Source organism: Triticum aestivum, chromosome 2D, assembly GCF_018294505.1.
Source record: "Triticum aestivum cultivar Chinese Spring chromosome 2D, IWGSC CS RefSeq v2.1, whole genome shotgun sequence".
In the NCBI taxonomy this organism is placed as follows: domain Eukaryota; kingdom Viridiplantae; phylum Streptophyta; class Magnoliopsida; order Poales; family Poaceae; genus Triticum; species Triticum aestivum.
The window spans coordinates 488560635-488574074 of NC_057799.1; positions in this window are offsets into that span (position 1 = coordinate 488560635).

The window sequence follows — 13440 nt, forward strand, 5'->3', positions numbered from 1 at the left end:
TGCTTAGGAGCCAACTCACTGTCCAGATATTGATGGTGAAAGACAATAAAGCATATGGAAACATCCCAGAAGAAATCAGGGCGGCCTTGAGGGTTATAAGCAACTGAAGTTGGATCGGTGCATGCAGAAAGGACAATAAAAAATTCCTACGCAACAGCTATTTAGGGTTGGAAACAATAATTGTCTATGATTTTATTCAAATAATTATATAATATTTTATCTTCTATGTATGTTCATTTGATAACTTTATTGTATTTTTGATTTATTAAGGTTTCGTGCACTACCATATTGTTGTATTATGGATTGATTTTGGTTACGGCTCACGATGCAATATGATATAAATTTTCCACGGTACCGTCCTTATAATATTCAAAAAATGTGGAAAGCTTGATTTATTTAATGTAAAGCTTGGTTAATGGAAAGCTTGATTCCCGTAAAAAAACGTGGGGGAAAGATTTATTAGAGGAAAGGCACCGCCCCCACAGTTGAAATCAGGGGGTGGCAGATTTGGTAGGGAAATAAATCAGGGCCCCACCATTTAAATCAGGGGGGCGCAGATTTATTTAGAGGGGGACAGATGTATTATAGGTAAAACACTGGGGCCCACAACACACGCAACCAACAACGCTTTCCGGGTGGGCATTGAGCGTTGCACCCCCTCACGACAGAGTAAACCCGGTTTCTTTCTTTTTTTCGTTTGGGAAAGTTATGGGGAAAGGGAGACATATATTAGGAAACATTTAATCTTTCACTGATTTATTTGCATAGTGTAATCAAAACAAATCAAAACAAATATCGTGCCTTAATTGTTGATAGTATATTTATATGGAAACATGCAAATAAGGAACGATAGGGTGCACCTTCCTAACTGTTGTCGCACAATTCCCTACGGCCTCATCTCTACTCAATATAAAATCCTACGGGCTCCTTCCTCTCTCGCTTTACCAGTTGTACGACTGACTTTTTGCCCCGTTAATGGAAGCAATGGCGAATTTTGGGGGAGTGCGACACGCAGTCGACTACGTGTACGATTTCATAGCACTTTCGTCAGACGAAGAACTACTAGAGTAAGTTCTCACGGCCCGATAGATCTAATATTTTTTTGCACTTCATCGTCTAAGTCCACTGCCATGTACATGTATACTTAGCGTTTAGAAGATATACCCCCGTAAAAACTCTTTCTGCCCTGTACATATATACTTTACGTTTAGAAGATATACACTGGTCAGGATCGCGTGGTCTTTGTCTAAGTTCAGACGTCTGTTACAAAGGCTGATTGTGTAGTTATTTTTCTTAAACCAGTATATAAATACATATTCAATGGTTGTTACCAGATATTATATTGTACTGGTAAATTGTGTCTAAAACCAGTGTTTTGCGGCGTCTAACATAAATAGCTGATAAGGACTTGTTTTTCATAAAACATGGGTTACTTTCCTGTCTATTCAAACGAAATACGTAAGAAACTGTGGTCCAAAACTACGGGGTCTAACACCTTCTACAACAATGTTGAACAAGCTATAAACTACTATGCTGCCCCATCCATCCAAAATCTACAACATTTTTAATGCAGGTCCATGTACTACTACGAAAACACTGCAATCTGTTAATTTATTGCCCGTACATAATATATAAATACTTAACTTGGTAGATATTACAATCTCTTTTAGGTCATTTGATGTGAGATATACTATTGTTTAATTATTCATATCTTATAGACAGCAACACAGTTTTATCGTTTGAGTTTACGATTACTTGAAGTCATATAATTGTTATGAACCTTGATCTTCCTTTTTTACAGCACAATCTGGATTAGGAGCTCGCGCCCATTCCCTATCGAGATTAGCCTACGGATCATCCGAGACACCATCCTAGGAGATGGACTTGTCCATCCGTTATGCTTCAATCTAGCTGTGCGTAAGATTACTACCGACGCAGCAGAGAGGAGCGCAGGCACCAGCTCTGTTGGAAAGACACATTTTTTCAATTTGGGATTCCATGTGCAAGCACGGGCGCTAAGGCAGACTTGGTTAAGCCAAGAACATCGCACCAGTGCACTGATTAACAATGTCGTGCTTGAGCCTTTTCCAAGATATGACGTGTTTCACACCCCTACAATTGTAAGTAATCTCATTATTATAAATTAGTTGGTTACTTTGTTTGCCATTTACCTTTGTCTACCAAATGCAGTATCTTCTACCACTGTCACTCGTGGATTCGTCCTACGGTCTTTTAGCAGTGAACATGGAAATGGAGAGGACTATCGTTATTGATTATTCGAACCAGACTGTATTTCATTTTGAGGAGGACCCCCATGGCACTGAACTTCAGAGGGAATCCCTTTTAGTGAAGCAAGAATTGAGCTTTGTCTTGCAACAGGAGGCCCCTGATAGGAACAGCCAACTTGTGGAATGGCCTGAACAACAGAACATTCATGTTTCACCTCGGCGGTACTATTCTAAATTTGGCTTGCATATTAGTGCGTGCTCCAATATAGCTATTACAATATGTTTGCTTTTGTGACAGCATGGACTCCGGATTCAAAGTTTTACAGGAGATGGCCCATTTGTATGAAACCATCGGGAATGACATGGTTCATAACATGCCTAGGACTGACGTAAGTGATTTTGTAATGAGGTTACAGCTTGCATATATTTGCTAAATATATCTTCTGACTTTGTTTATGCATAATTTTAAGGATCCACAAAGTCTCAGGAAGCGACTAATGGTCCAGATGCTGATGGTCAGGGAGAATGAAGCAAAGGATAACATTCCAGAGCAAGTTAGAGCAGCGTTGAGATTTATTGGTGGCTAAGGAGGACTGCTGCATCGATAAATACCTAAAAATAAAGTGATGTTTAGTTGCTTGCTAGGAATTAATCTGTTTGAATGCCCGTGCTGATCAGATGATCAGATGACATTTTCTCTTATATTTTTAAAGTTTAAAGAGTGATTGCTGTTGATATCCACTAGCTATGTTGGTTCTATATATTTTGGCTTCTATGTATATTTTGTACTATAATACCCGTGCGGTCAGGAGCAGGTTTGTTGCTCCAGGTGAACCGGAGGCATTTTGTAATGGACCATGGCAGATTCAGCCGACAAGTGAGGTTTTCAGTCATGCCTCACATCATATACTAACTCATATCATGTAACTCCATCCATACACGCACTGCTATACGATACGAGGTTTACTTTGACGGCAATCGTCACATGCCAGCTATGGAATAGCCAAATTAAAAACATGTGGATATAAGGCACGTACCTTCAATTGCCTTTGATCTTCAAGTTCGCACATGATCCACATTTCTCTGTCATGCTCATGATGTTTCTGATAACTAGCTGATTATATTGTATGTGTTCCTGAATAGAGTAACCAAAATAAGTCCCCGCCAAAGTGTTTTCTTATTGACTACATAAAGTACTAGACGGTGCCAGCATTTTCTGACAAACAGTATACGTTACCAACATTTTCTGATTTGAGGGGGGGGGGGGGTTAGGAAGAAAAATACTATAAAGCTACTCTAATGGAGTCACATCTTGTTCAAATATAATATAATTGAAAAAAAAGTGTTGTATGTATGAACTTTCTCTAAACAGAATAGCCATATATACCTACCTATGACGTTAAATAACAATAAAATAAAGGAGGCACTAATGACTGATTCAGAGGACCAAAAAATAGGCATATGCATCTCAATAGGTATTACACATGAAAAGCAAGAAAGAGTTGTAAGCTGATCTCGATAGGTTTCTTTTTATTTTATTTCCCTAATTCATGTTTATTTTTTGAATTTCTCTTTCCTGTTTGAACAAGGAAATGTAAGAAAATATTACAGCTGGCACAAACTTACAGGAAGTGTTAATGCATTTGAAGAAAACACTATTCAACATAGTTTGTTTTGCGACGCACCCTATAATTCCTCGTTTCGTATAACTGTATCCAAGATATGTTAACTAGAACTCGAAATATCACTTCAATGAGAACAAGTCATGAAGTACTAACACGTCAATGCCTACTTATCAACATCAGCGCTAAAAGAAAAGCAGTTGTCGTAAATCATAGGCTGATGGAAAGTATGTACCTCATATTCAAAGCTTATTGAAAGCCAACAATCATTTCCTGCATGCTTTGCCTGCAAATTAAAGTGGAGCTTGACCCTATTGTCATGATGTAATGGACTCAAGTTATCAAAATTTTGTGGATATTACTCTTACATGAGAAGGCATCAAGGCTCCCCCTGATTGTACATTCACCAAGGTTTGGTTGATCAAAGAACACATTTACACTGAAAACAGACATATGCAATACGATACATTAGTAGCAAGGAAATCCCATGTTACCAGGAGCACGACGAGTTCGAGACAGAAGAAAATATGTCATACCAGTCGAACGGGGTGTATTCTAATAGCTTCATATCGAATGTCTTGTCAACTCATACAAATAACTACCAGATCAGATGTGTGTCTAGAAGCTTAGCTTCATAATAAAAACTGCCAAATCAACACATCAAAAGATAAATACAATGAGTTAATATACAGTCAACCAAACAAGTGACATAAAAGGCCAAAGCATTATTTTTCAGTGAGAAAATAAGTGAACAAAAAAATTATTATAATTTCACCGTTACCACTTTAATATTTTAATAGACAAACCGCATATTGTAACTATTGTATTTTTATATGCGAAAATTTTATACCTCATAAAAACTATTCAGTAACTTAAAGAAATAGTAAAGAAACAAAATTGTTTTAAGCAAGTTTGGATCTTTTACATCTTCTCTGATTTATTAGCAGACGTACTCCGTTGCAATCCTTCGGTGTATACATTAATATGAGTTAGTAAATTAAATATTTCATTTGTCTGGGATAGAGAAATAAGATTGTATTAAATCTAGAGATACGATTTTCCTAATAAAGAGATAATGCTTGTACATACAGACGACCACGGGGAGTAGGAAAAGGAAGTTTCTTTTATTTCCTTTTCTGTTGTATTCACAAAATAAGTGGGCTGAAATAATGGAATTGGAATATATTATCTGATACTGGGATAAAGAACAGATACAATAATTTAATTCTTTAGTAAGTTCTGATTTTTTACATCTTTTCTAATTTATTAACAGGTGTGCATTTGATGGGAAAAGGAAATATATCTGCACCATCAACAATGGTATATATGGTAGAAAACAATGGTATATATGGTTCAACTATATTCAGCCATGATCTGCTACCCAGTTATTCTCCGCATGGCCTACCTATAGATGTTAACCTCCTCTGCCATCCCTCCTCCCCCTCCTTGCTCTTCCTTCGGCCATCACAACAGCATACCTGGAGGAAAATCACAACAGCATCAAGAAGGCGAGTTCCTCTAGGTACGAACAATTCTGGATCTTTATCTTCTCTAAAAGTGTAATAGTTGTTATATTAGGATCATGTTTGGTTGAGGTATACAATCAAAAGTATGTTTTATCTTGCATTTTCTGTATGTTCACCTACAAAATTATGCATGCAATTATGAACACATGATTTTCTAAAGCACATTTTATAGCAATAAAAGCATGCATGCAATTGTGAACATGTCAGAAAACAAACAAATAAACAAACACTTCTGAAAAACTTAATATCATGACAGTCATAATATTAAGTCCTTCTATGTAATAAAAACTGCATAAGGTGAAAATGCTTCGATGGAATACTCTAAAATTATTTAGAATGGGCCCCTCATCCAACTTCCACCACTAGATATAATTAATACATTAAATTTGTCCTTAATAGTAGTTTAAAAAAAGCATACCATCAAATTTCTGGATCTTTCTCTTTTGTAAAATAATTAGATTAGGATCATGTTTGGTCAGGCATACCATCAAATTCCAAATGAAGAACACCAGTGGAGATAGTGCCAGCTTATAAAAAGCTCAGAGCCAATACAATTGATTGTAGATCTAATCAAGCAGTCCTATTAGGTGGGCTGCAACTGAATACAAACAGTTCTTTCAAACAAACTAATAACTTTTTAAGTGTTTCAACATGCCAGAAAACAAACAAATATAATCATCTTCTGAAGAAATGTCTGTGAACGGATGATTTCTTTATATGAAATCGGAGAGGCAAGCTCTATTTTATCAAAAAAAAATCTGAAGATATATATCGTCTAAGTCATAATATTATGTCATTTCATGTAATTAAAATTGCATGAGGACAGAATGCTTCGATGGAATAGTCTAAAACTATTCACAATGGATATGTAATACTCCAATACCAACTATGAGCAAATATATGAACGTGCTTATTTTGTGCAAGATAGAGCAAGTAATACGATGCACGTGCTTATTTTGAGCTGGCACTATTTGCAGATGCTACAAGCACTCCTAGGAAAGTGAAAACCGTGCACTGAGCTCACCGTTTGTGCATGGCAATGGCTGTCAGTGGTGTAGGCCCCTTCTTTCCCTCAATTGGAGGAAATTTTTCTTGAAATGCTTTGCTTCTGCATCAGTCTGCACATTAAGAATCCAGTGAATTAGCGATTACGAAAGACGGGATAAATAACAATTAATCACTTGCTCTCTGCATAAGTTGTAAAATTAGGAAATAATTTTAGTAAGATTTTGAACTTATTCCCAAATTACAAATATATATAAAAAATGTACAGTGTCCCTAGCTTATTTATCTGTTCCATACAACATGTCAGAAAGTACAAAAGTATGCATGCAACTCTGAACACATGATTTACAGCAGCACATTTTATGGCAATAAAAGCAAGCATGCAATTATGAACATGCCAGAAAATAAACAAATAAACAAACACTTCTGAAAAAATATGTCATGACAGTCATAATATTAAGTCCTTTCATGTAATAAAAACTGCATAATGAGAAAATGCTTCGATGGAATGGTCTCAAATTATTCACAATGGGCCCCTCATCCAACTTCCACCACAAGAAATAATTAACCCATTAAATTTGTCCTTAATAGTAGTTTACAAGTATGCTTGTTCTGCCTTATGTATGTGTGCAACACGTCAGATGCAAATAATTCCATCAAGTAATTATTTAGTCTAACCAGCATTGTGCTAAGCAATCGATCAATCAATTTATGCACTGGATCATATGCCAACATATATACAAATATCCCTGGTAAACACTGGATCAACCCAATTTACTCTGTGTGAACTAATTATCCATAACTACCTTAATTAAAGTAGTAGTCACTTAGGTCAGAAACTAAAAACATGATCCAGTTCCCACAATAGTTCCATCTACAGATAAACAACCAAACATCCAGTGCCAACCACTGTGCTAAGAATATCAAACTGAGCACACCTCATAGCAGTTCATAACTGCAACCATTTAAACCGCATACAAAATTCAATAAACTTTACCATATCTACTGTAAACAATACAACAGTGCATCAACTCCATGTACTCCTAAAGTACCATTTCTTTGAAATTCAGTCCATGTACTAATTCAGAAAATTCCTAACTACTACTCCTGCTGCACGAATAATTGAGTGAGTAAAGAAAGCAGATAGACCTGCCACTGCTTGTTTCAAATTGATGTTTTTCAGTTGATCGATGGATTTAGAGTTCTGTTGCTAGCACTCCCTGTTTGTTGGCTTGCCGGAACAAATAAAACAAACTATGTATTTAAATATTAGGAGGGGAAATCAATCAAGCAAGCAGGGTAATAAAACAAATGATATATAGTGCTCGCTGCATGCCGTCACCTACTAACATTCACGGATGCATTAGAAACTGAACTTTGTGCACTGTCGGAAGGAATCACACTATCTATGCAATTGAGCAATCTGCCTCTTCAAGTTGAAACTGATTGTGAGGAGGCCATTTGTATGTTGACAAGTGAAAAGCAAGATAGATCAAGTTTTGTTTTCTTGGTCCAAGAGATTAAAAAGAAGCTTTTAGAGAGGAAGTCATCTTACTCATGTATGACCGCAAAAAACGTCGTTGGTGGGTTCATCTTACTCATGGTCCAAAATTGGTTTCAATCCAAACAAGTGCCAAAAACTCATGGGCGTGACCAATATATATTGGTAAGGCTGGCTTTGGTAGTCAACAAAACAGACCTTTATTCACGCAACAAAAAAAGGTTTGGAGTGGCTTACCATCACCTGAAGAGGTAGCAGATGCTGAGACGGTCGATGTTGCCAGCTACTGCAGCGGGAGGCGGGCCACGACGGCGGTCAGTTGTTATAAACTTTAGGGTAAAATAAATCACATAAAAATTAAGAGATGGCATTAAAAAGATAGCTTAAACTAAGAATAGAACGCATCAACTATAAAATTTTATAACATTTGCTATCTAAAGTTGCCAATTTGACAGAAAGAATGTAACTTTGACATTAATACTTGCTGCTAGGAAACAGCTAAATTGCACACATAAAAGAATGGCAGCATTCACTTAACTAGAATTTATGCGAGACTGATTCATCGGGATAATAAAACATGACTAGCTAATTTACAAACATTCCAAACCTAGGCACGGGTATCATCAAATGATCATCGAGGTTTAGGTCTATCCTATTATCATCGAGGTTTACAAACTATCGGTTTTTAGATAGAACTACCCCTACTGCAAACAAAATTCAGAAATTAGCCGTGCATCTACTGTAAAGAAGATCCAAAAGTTTGATATTCAGTGCAACATCTGGAAAAAAAATTCCTCAAAGTTCTAGCAACTACTCCTACTGCAAAAACCCTAAAAAAGAGAGCTAAGGATGCAAAGATGCTGCCACAGCTTAAGGATTCAGTTGCTTACCATCAGATAAGCGGGATCCGTGCAAGCTAGCGGTTGCTGAGAGGGAGTTGATGCCGAGGTCACCGGCGCGGGGCGTTCCTGTATCTTGGCCTGGTCCAGCATCATGAGGCGGGCACGGAGCGATGTCCTGTGGCCGTCTGGCTGGAGCGGTGGGGATGTGGACGGGTGGTCAGACGCGCCGTTGGTTTAGGTGGCTGTGTGCCCGCGTCGCGTCGGTCGGCGCACGCAGTACCGAGTGCTTGTACATGTCATTCCTCCTTGCCGAGGGCGGCGGCGTCGGGAAGAAGTCGTCGTCCTCGCCGTGGATGTGAGGTTTGGTCACGGCGCCGCGGCACAGAAAGAACAGAGAAGGAGTTCAGTGACGCAAAGATTCGAAGAAGACGAGGAGGGGGCGGATCTGAGCAGCCCGCGTTGAATGGATTTGTGAGGCATGGGGAGTGACATACCGGAGCTGTGGCGTTGCAGATCGGGGCGCGTCACTGCGGATCCACCTTCGACATTGCCGGAGAGGAGCGCCGCCACGGATCCGACCGGAACGGGACCGGATCGATCACCCGCATGTGCTCCAGGAAGCGCGCCCCGTCCGTCCCGCTCGGTCGCGCAGCACACAGCAGGCAGCCCCAAGGTCAGTGGATGCAGGAGACCGATGCGGTGGCAGGCGGGCATAAGAGTGAGGCTGCCTGCTCGTCGACGCGGGCGGCGATGCGGCGATGCGGCGGGGGGAGGGGAGAGGGCGAGAGGGTTTGAGTGAGTGAGATGAGAGGAGAGGAGAGAGCGAGTGAGATGAGAGGATAAGGTAGGTAGAATGCGGCGGAGGGAGGGGAAAGGGCGACGCCGCGTCGCTTCAGTGCTCCTGCCGCCCGAGAGGCCTGCGTGCCAGGTGGGCCGTCGTGGCGGGCCGCGCAACAGCCCCGTTTGGGCCGGCCCAGACATGTTTCGCTGCTGCCTCACTGTTTCTTTAGTTTTCTGTTTCTTTTCCTTTTTCTCTTTCTTTTCTTTTTTTTGTTTTTGTTTACATTTCTTTTCCTATAATTTTTTATTCTTTATTTATATTATTTCGTTTTTATTATACTATTCAAAGTTCAATGCATGTTACAAAAGTGTTCAACGGTATATTAAGGAAAAATGTTCATGGCTTTTTACAAAAGTTCATCATCCATTACAAAACTGTGTTTTTTAAATTTGTTAAGTGTATATTACACAAATTTGAAATCTGTATTAAAAAATTGCTCAAGTTATATTACATAACTTATATCACTATGTATTTTTTGAGTTTTTTCAAAATAAGTTCGATTCTTAATAGGTCGCTCCGCAAGACTATCACTAGGTTTCTTTAAGACATGTTGTTAGTTTTTGGCCATTTTTCTACACTGCTGGAGTTCGTTACATCCAAATGGGCCGGCCCAGTCGCCCCCTGCCTTCAGCGAAGGCTCCTGTGTTTTGCTTAGCGCATGTTAACCTGGCCGGGCTGCGGTTATGCTTATTACATATACTAAGGGTATCACAAAAAATAAAAATAAAAACACATATACTTGGTTAATGTTGGTTAGTTAGCATGTTTATTTTTGTTTGTCAAATTTCAATAGCATATATAATTAATTTAAAATCATTTAAGCAATTTCAGATGACTACTTACTTATATATGAACATTATAGTTTGTTGTTTCCCCGAATTGTTGTATTAGTAAAATGATTTAAGCTGCATATTTTTCTAATATAATTAAAAGCATTTTTTATCACAGATAAAATAGTTGTGTTAGTTTCACGTTATATGATGCAGCAAAAAATACTATTTATATTTCAGCATATATATAAAGTGATGGGTTCCGACATACGCACTGATGTAACGATGACAGACCGCACTGAAACACCACGAGAAGAGGTGCATATAGCTAACCTTACTCTGTATGTATATTATATATGATAATATGAAAGGTCTATTTATATTTTTGTTTTTTTCAGAATATACGAGACATGGATATGGACTTTGGAGATGCACAGAAAGAATCTATTGAGGGTTCAGATGCAATGTCGCTAGAAGGGGCCGGAAATTCACAACATAATAACGTCGAAGAGGTTATATCTCATAACAAACCAAAAAAGGATGCTAATTTACATGTTATCCCACAAGGTAATTTTTAATATTATTATCAATATTATTTTTGTGATATTGCCTTTTGTATTGAACTTATTTTCCTCATTTTGTTTACTAAGTTGGCTCACTTTTTTATGAATTTGACAGACTATGTTTGTACCCCTAGAGATATTACAGTCATCGAATCAATCAAGTCTGCCCCCAAGAATACCCAGTTCGTGGACATTGGAGATGCCTTGTTAGCAACCGACGATTTGAGATGCCTTATAAAAAATGATATGTTCTTACATGACGGTGTAAGACCAATTGCACAAACTTTGTAATTAATAATATGAACAATATATAATATCATAAAATATAAATATAATTTAAATGTTGTTTACAGGTGATAAATGCTTACATATATTGCATGCTTGCTCACAAGCATCTACAAGACAGGGCGGGTGAAAGGGTACACATTATTAGCACGTTTGTATCTGGCCAGATAAAAGAAGACGGGGAAAGAGACATAGACCCATCAAAATATCACCGCATCGTGCATCATGTCAATACTTATCTACAGCAAGATATGGTTATTTTTTTGTCTCGTTATCCATGCATATAATTATGGATTGTTTTTATTTAATTCATAATTATAAAGATTTATTAATATTTATATCTAATTGCGATCGTGACTTGTATGATATTTACACCAGTTATTCATTCCGATTAACATGCCGGGCTACCATTGGTATCTAGCAGTCGCCAATGCCAAAAAACGTGAGATTCAAGTATTGGACTCACTTGGTTCTCGTGTCAAACGCAATGACCTTGCTACTACGGTAACTATATTTTTTTTACTCATCTTAACATATGTTTTGTTTGCCTTGTTCCCTAATATTTCTCATATATAAAATAGTTACTAGGACTCGAGAAGCGTATAAAACTTGTAGAGCACAGTCCGGAGTTTATCAGAGGTCATAAGTGGCCCGATCTGAATGTTACAAAATGGACGGTTGTAGAGCAGTTTCATGAGGCAATGCAAACCGATGGGTAAGCACTTGTTACAATGGTTTGTTTATTTGATTTATCTGTGTGGTATTGTAAAGGATTATTTTATAATATTATAGCGTATCATGTGGACTGTTTATGCTAAATTATATGGAATACTGGACATCACATGGACTGTCAGACACGTTCACCCAGGTATTCCATTTTTATACATTATCTCGTTAATTTATCTCAAAATACTATATAAATTGATTTTATATATATTTTGTAGGAGGATATGAAACATTTTCGAAAAAAATTAGCTGCCATTTTGCTCGATTCAGAGCTGAATAAGCTAAAAGGAGATCCCATATACCATCAACCTGACGATGAAGAAACTTTAGCTAATTCTGATATCGAGATCCTGGAGAATCCATCTGACGTAGTCAAAGACAAACGTCCTGCCCCAATCACTACAATACCCACGGACCAACGTGAATTACTTGCCGGCCTCTGCAACTACATCATGTCTATCGATGATGCCGGGTGTTTGGAGTAAGTATCATGTATCAATATTTAATGTGCGGATTTATAATAGTATTCTTCTTATCATCCAATTTATAGGAAGGTATGGGTCCGGAGCTCGACACCCGATCCAATGGGCTTAAGTCTTAAGAAACTTCAGTGCATACTTAACATGGAGCAGACCATGGACAATGACTGCTTCAACACAGCCGTGCGTATGCTGGCATGTGACGAGGGAGTATTGTTCACAGACCCTCCTGTGCACTACATGGATCTACGATTTTGTGTAAATCATCTTAACTCTTAATTCTATGTGTCATTTGTTGGGTAACGTAGTAATTTCAAAAAAATTCCTACGCACACGCAAGATCATGGTGATGCATAGCAACGAGAGGGGAGAGTGTTGTCCACGTACCCTCGTAGACCGACAGCGGAAGCGTTATCACAACGCGGTTGATGTAGTCGAACGTCTTCATGATCCAACCGATCAAGTACCGAACGCACGGCACCTCCGAAGTTCTACACACGTTCAGCTCGATGACGTCCCTCGAACTCCGATCCAGCCGAGTGTTGAGGGAGAGTTTCGTCAGCACGACGGCGTGGTGACGATGATGATGTTCCACCGACGCAGGGCTTCGCCTAGGCTTCGCGACGGTATTATCGAGGTGTAATCTGGTGGAGGGGGGCACCGCACACGGCTAAAATATCGTATATCTCGTGTGTTCTTAGGTGCCCCCTTGCCCCCGTATATAAAGGAGCAAGGGGGAGGCCGGCTGCCTATGGGGCGCGCCAAGGAGAGGGGGGGAGTCCTCCTCCTAGTAGGAGTAGGACTCCCCTTTCCTAGTCCTACTAGGAAAAGAAGGGGGGAAGGAAAGAGAGGAAGAGGGAGAGGGAAAGGGGGCTGCGCCCCCCTCTCCTAGTCCATAAGGACTCCTCTGGGAGGGGCGCACCACCTCCTGGCTGCTGCCCTCTCTCTCCCCTCAAGGCCCACTAAGGCCCAATACTTCCCCGGGGGGTTCCGGTAACCCTCCGGCACTCCGGTTTAATCCGAAACTTCTCCGGAACACTTCCGGTGTCCGA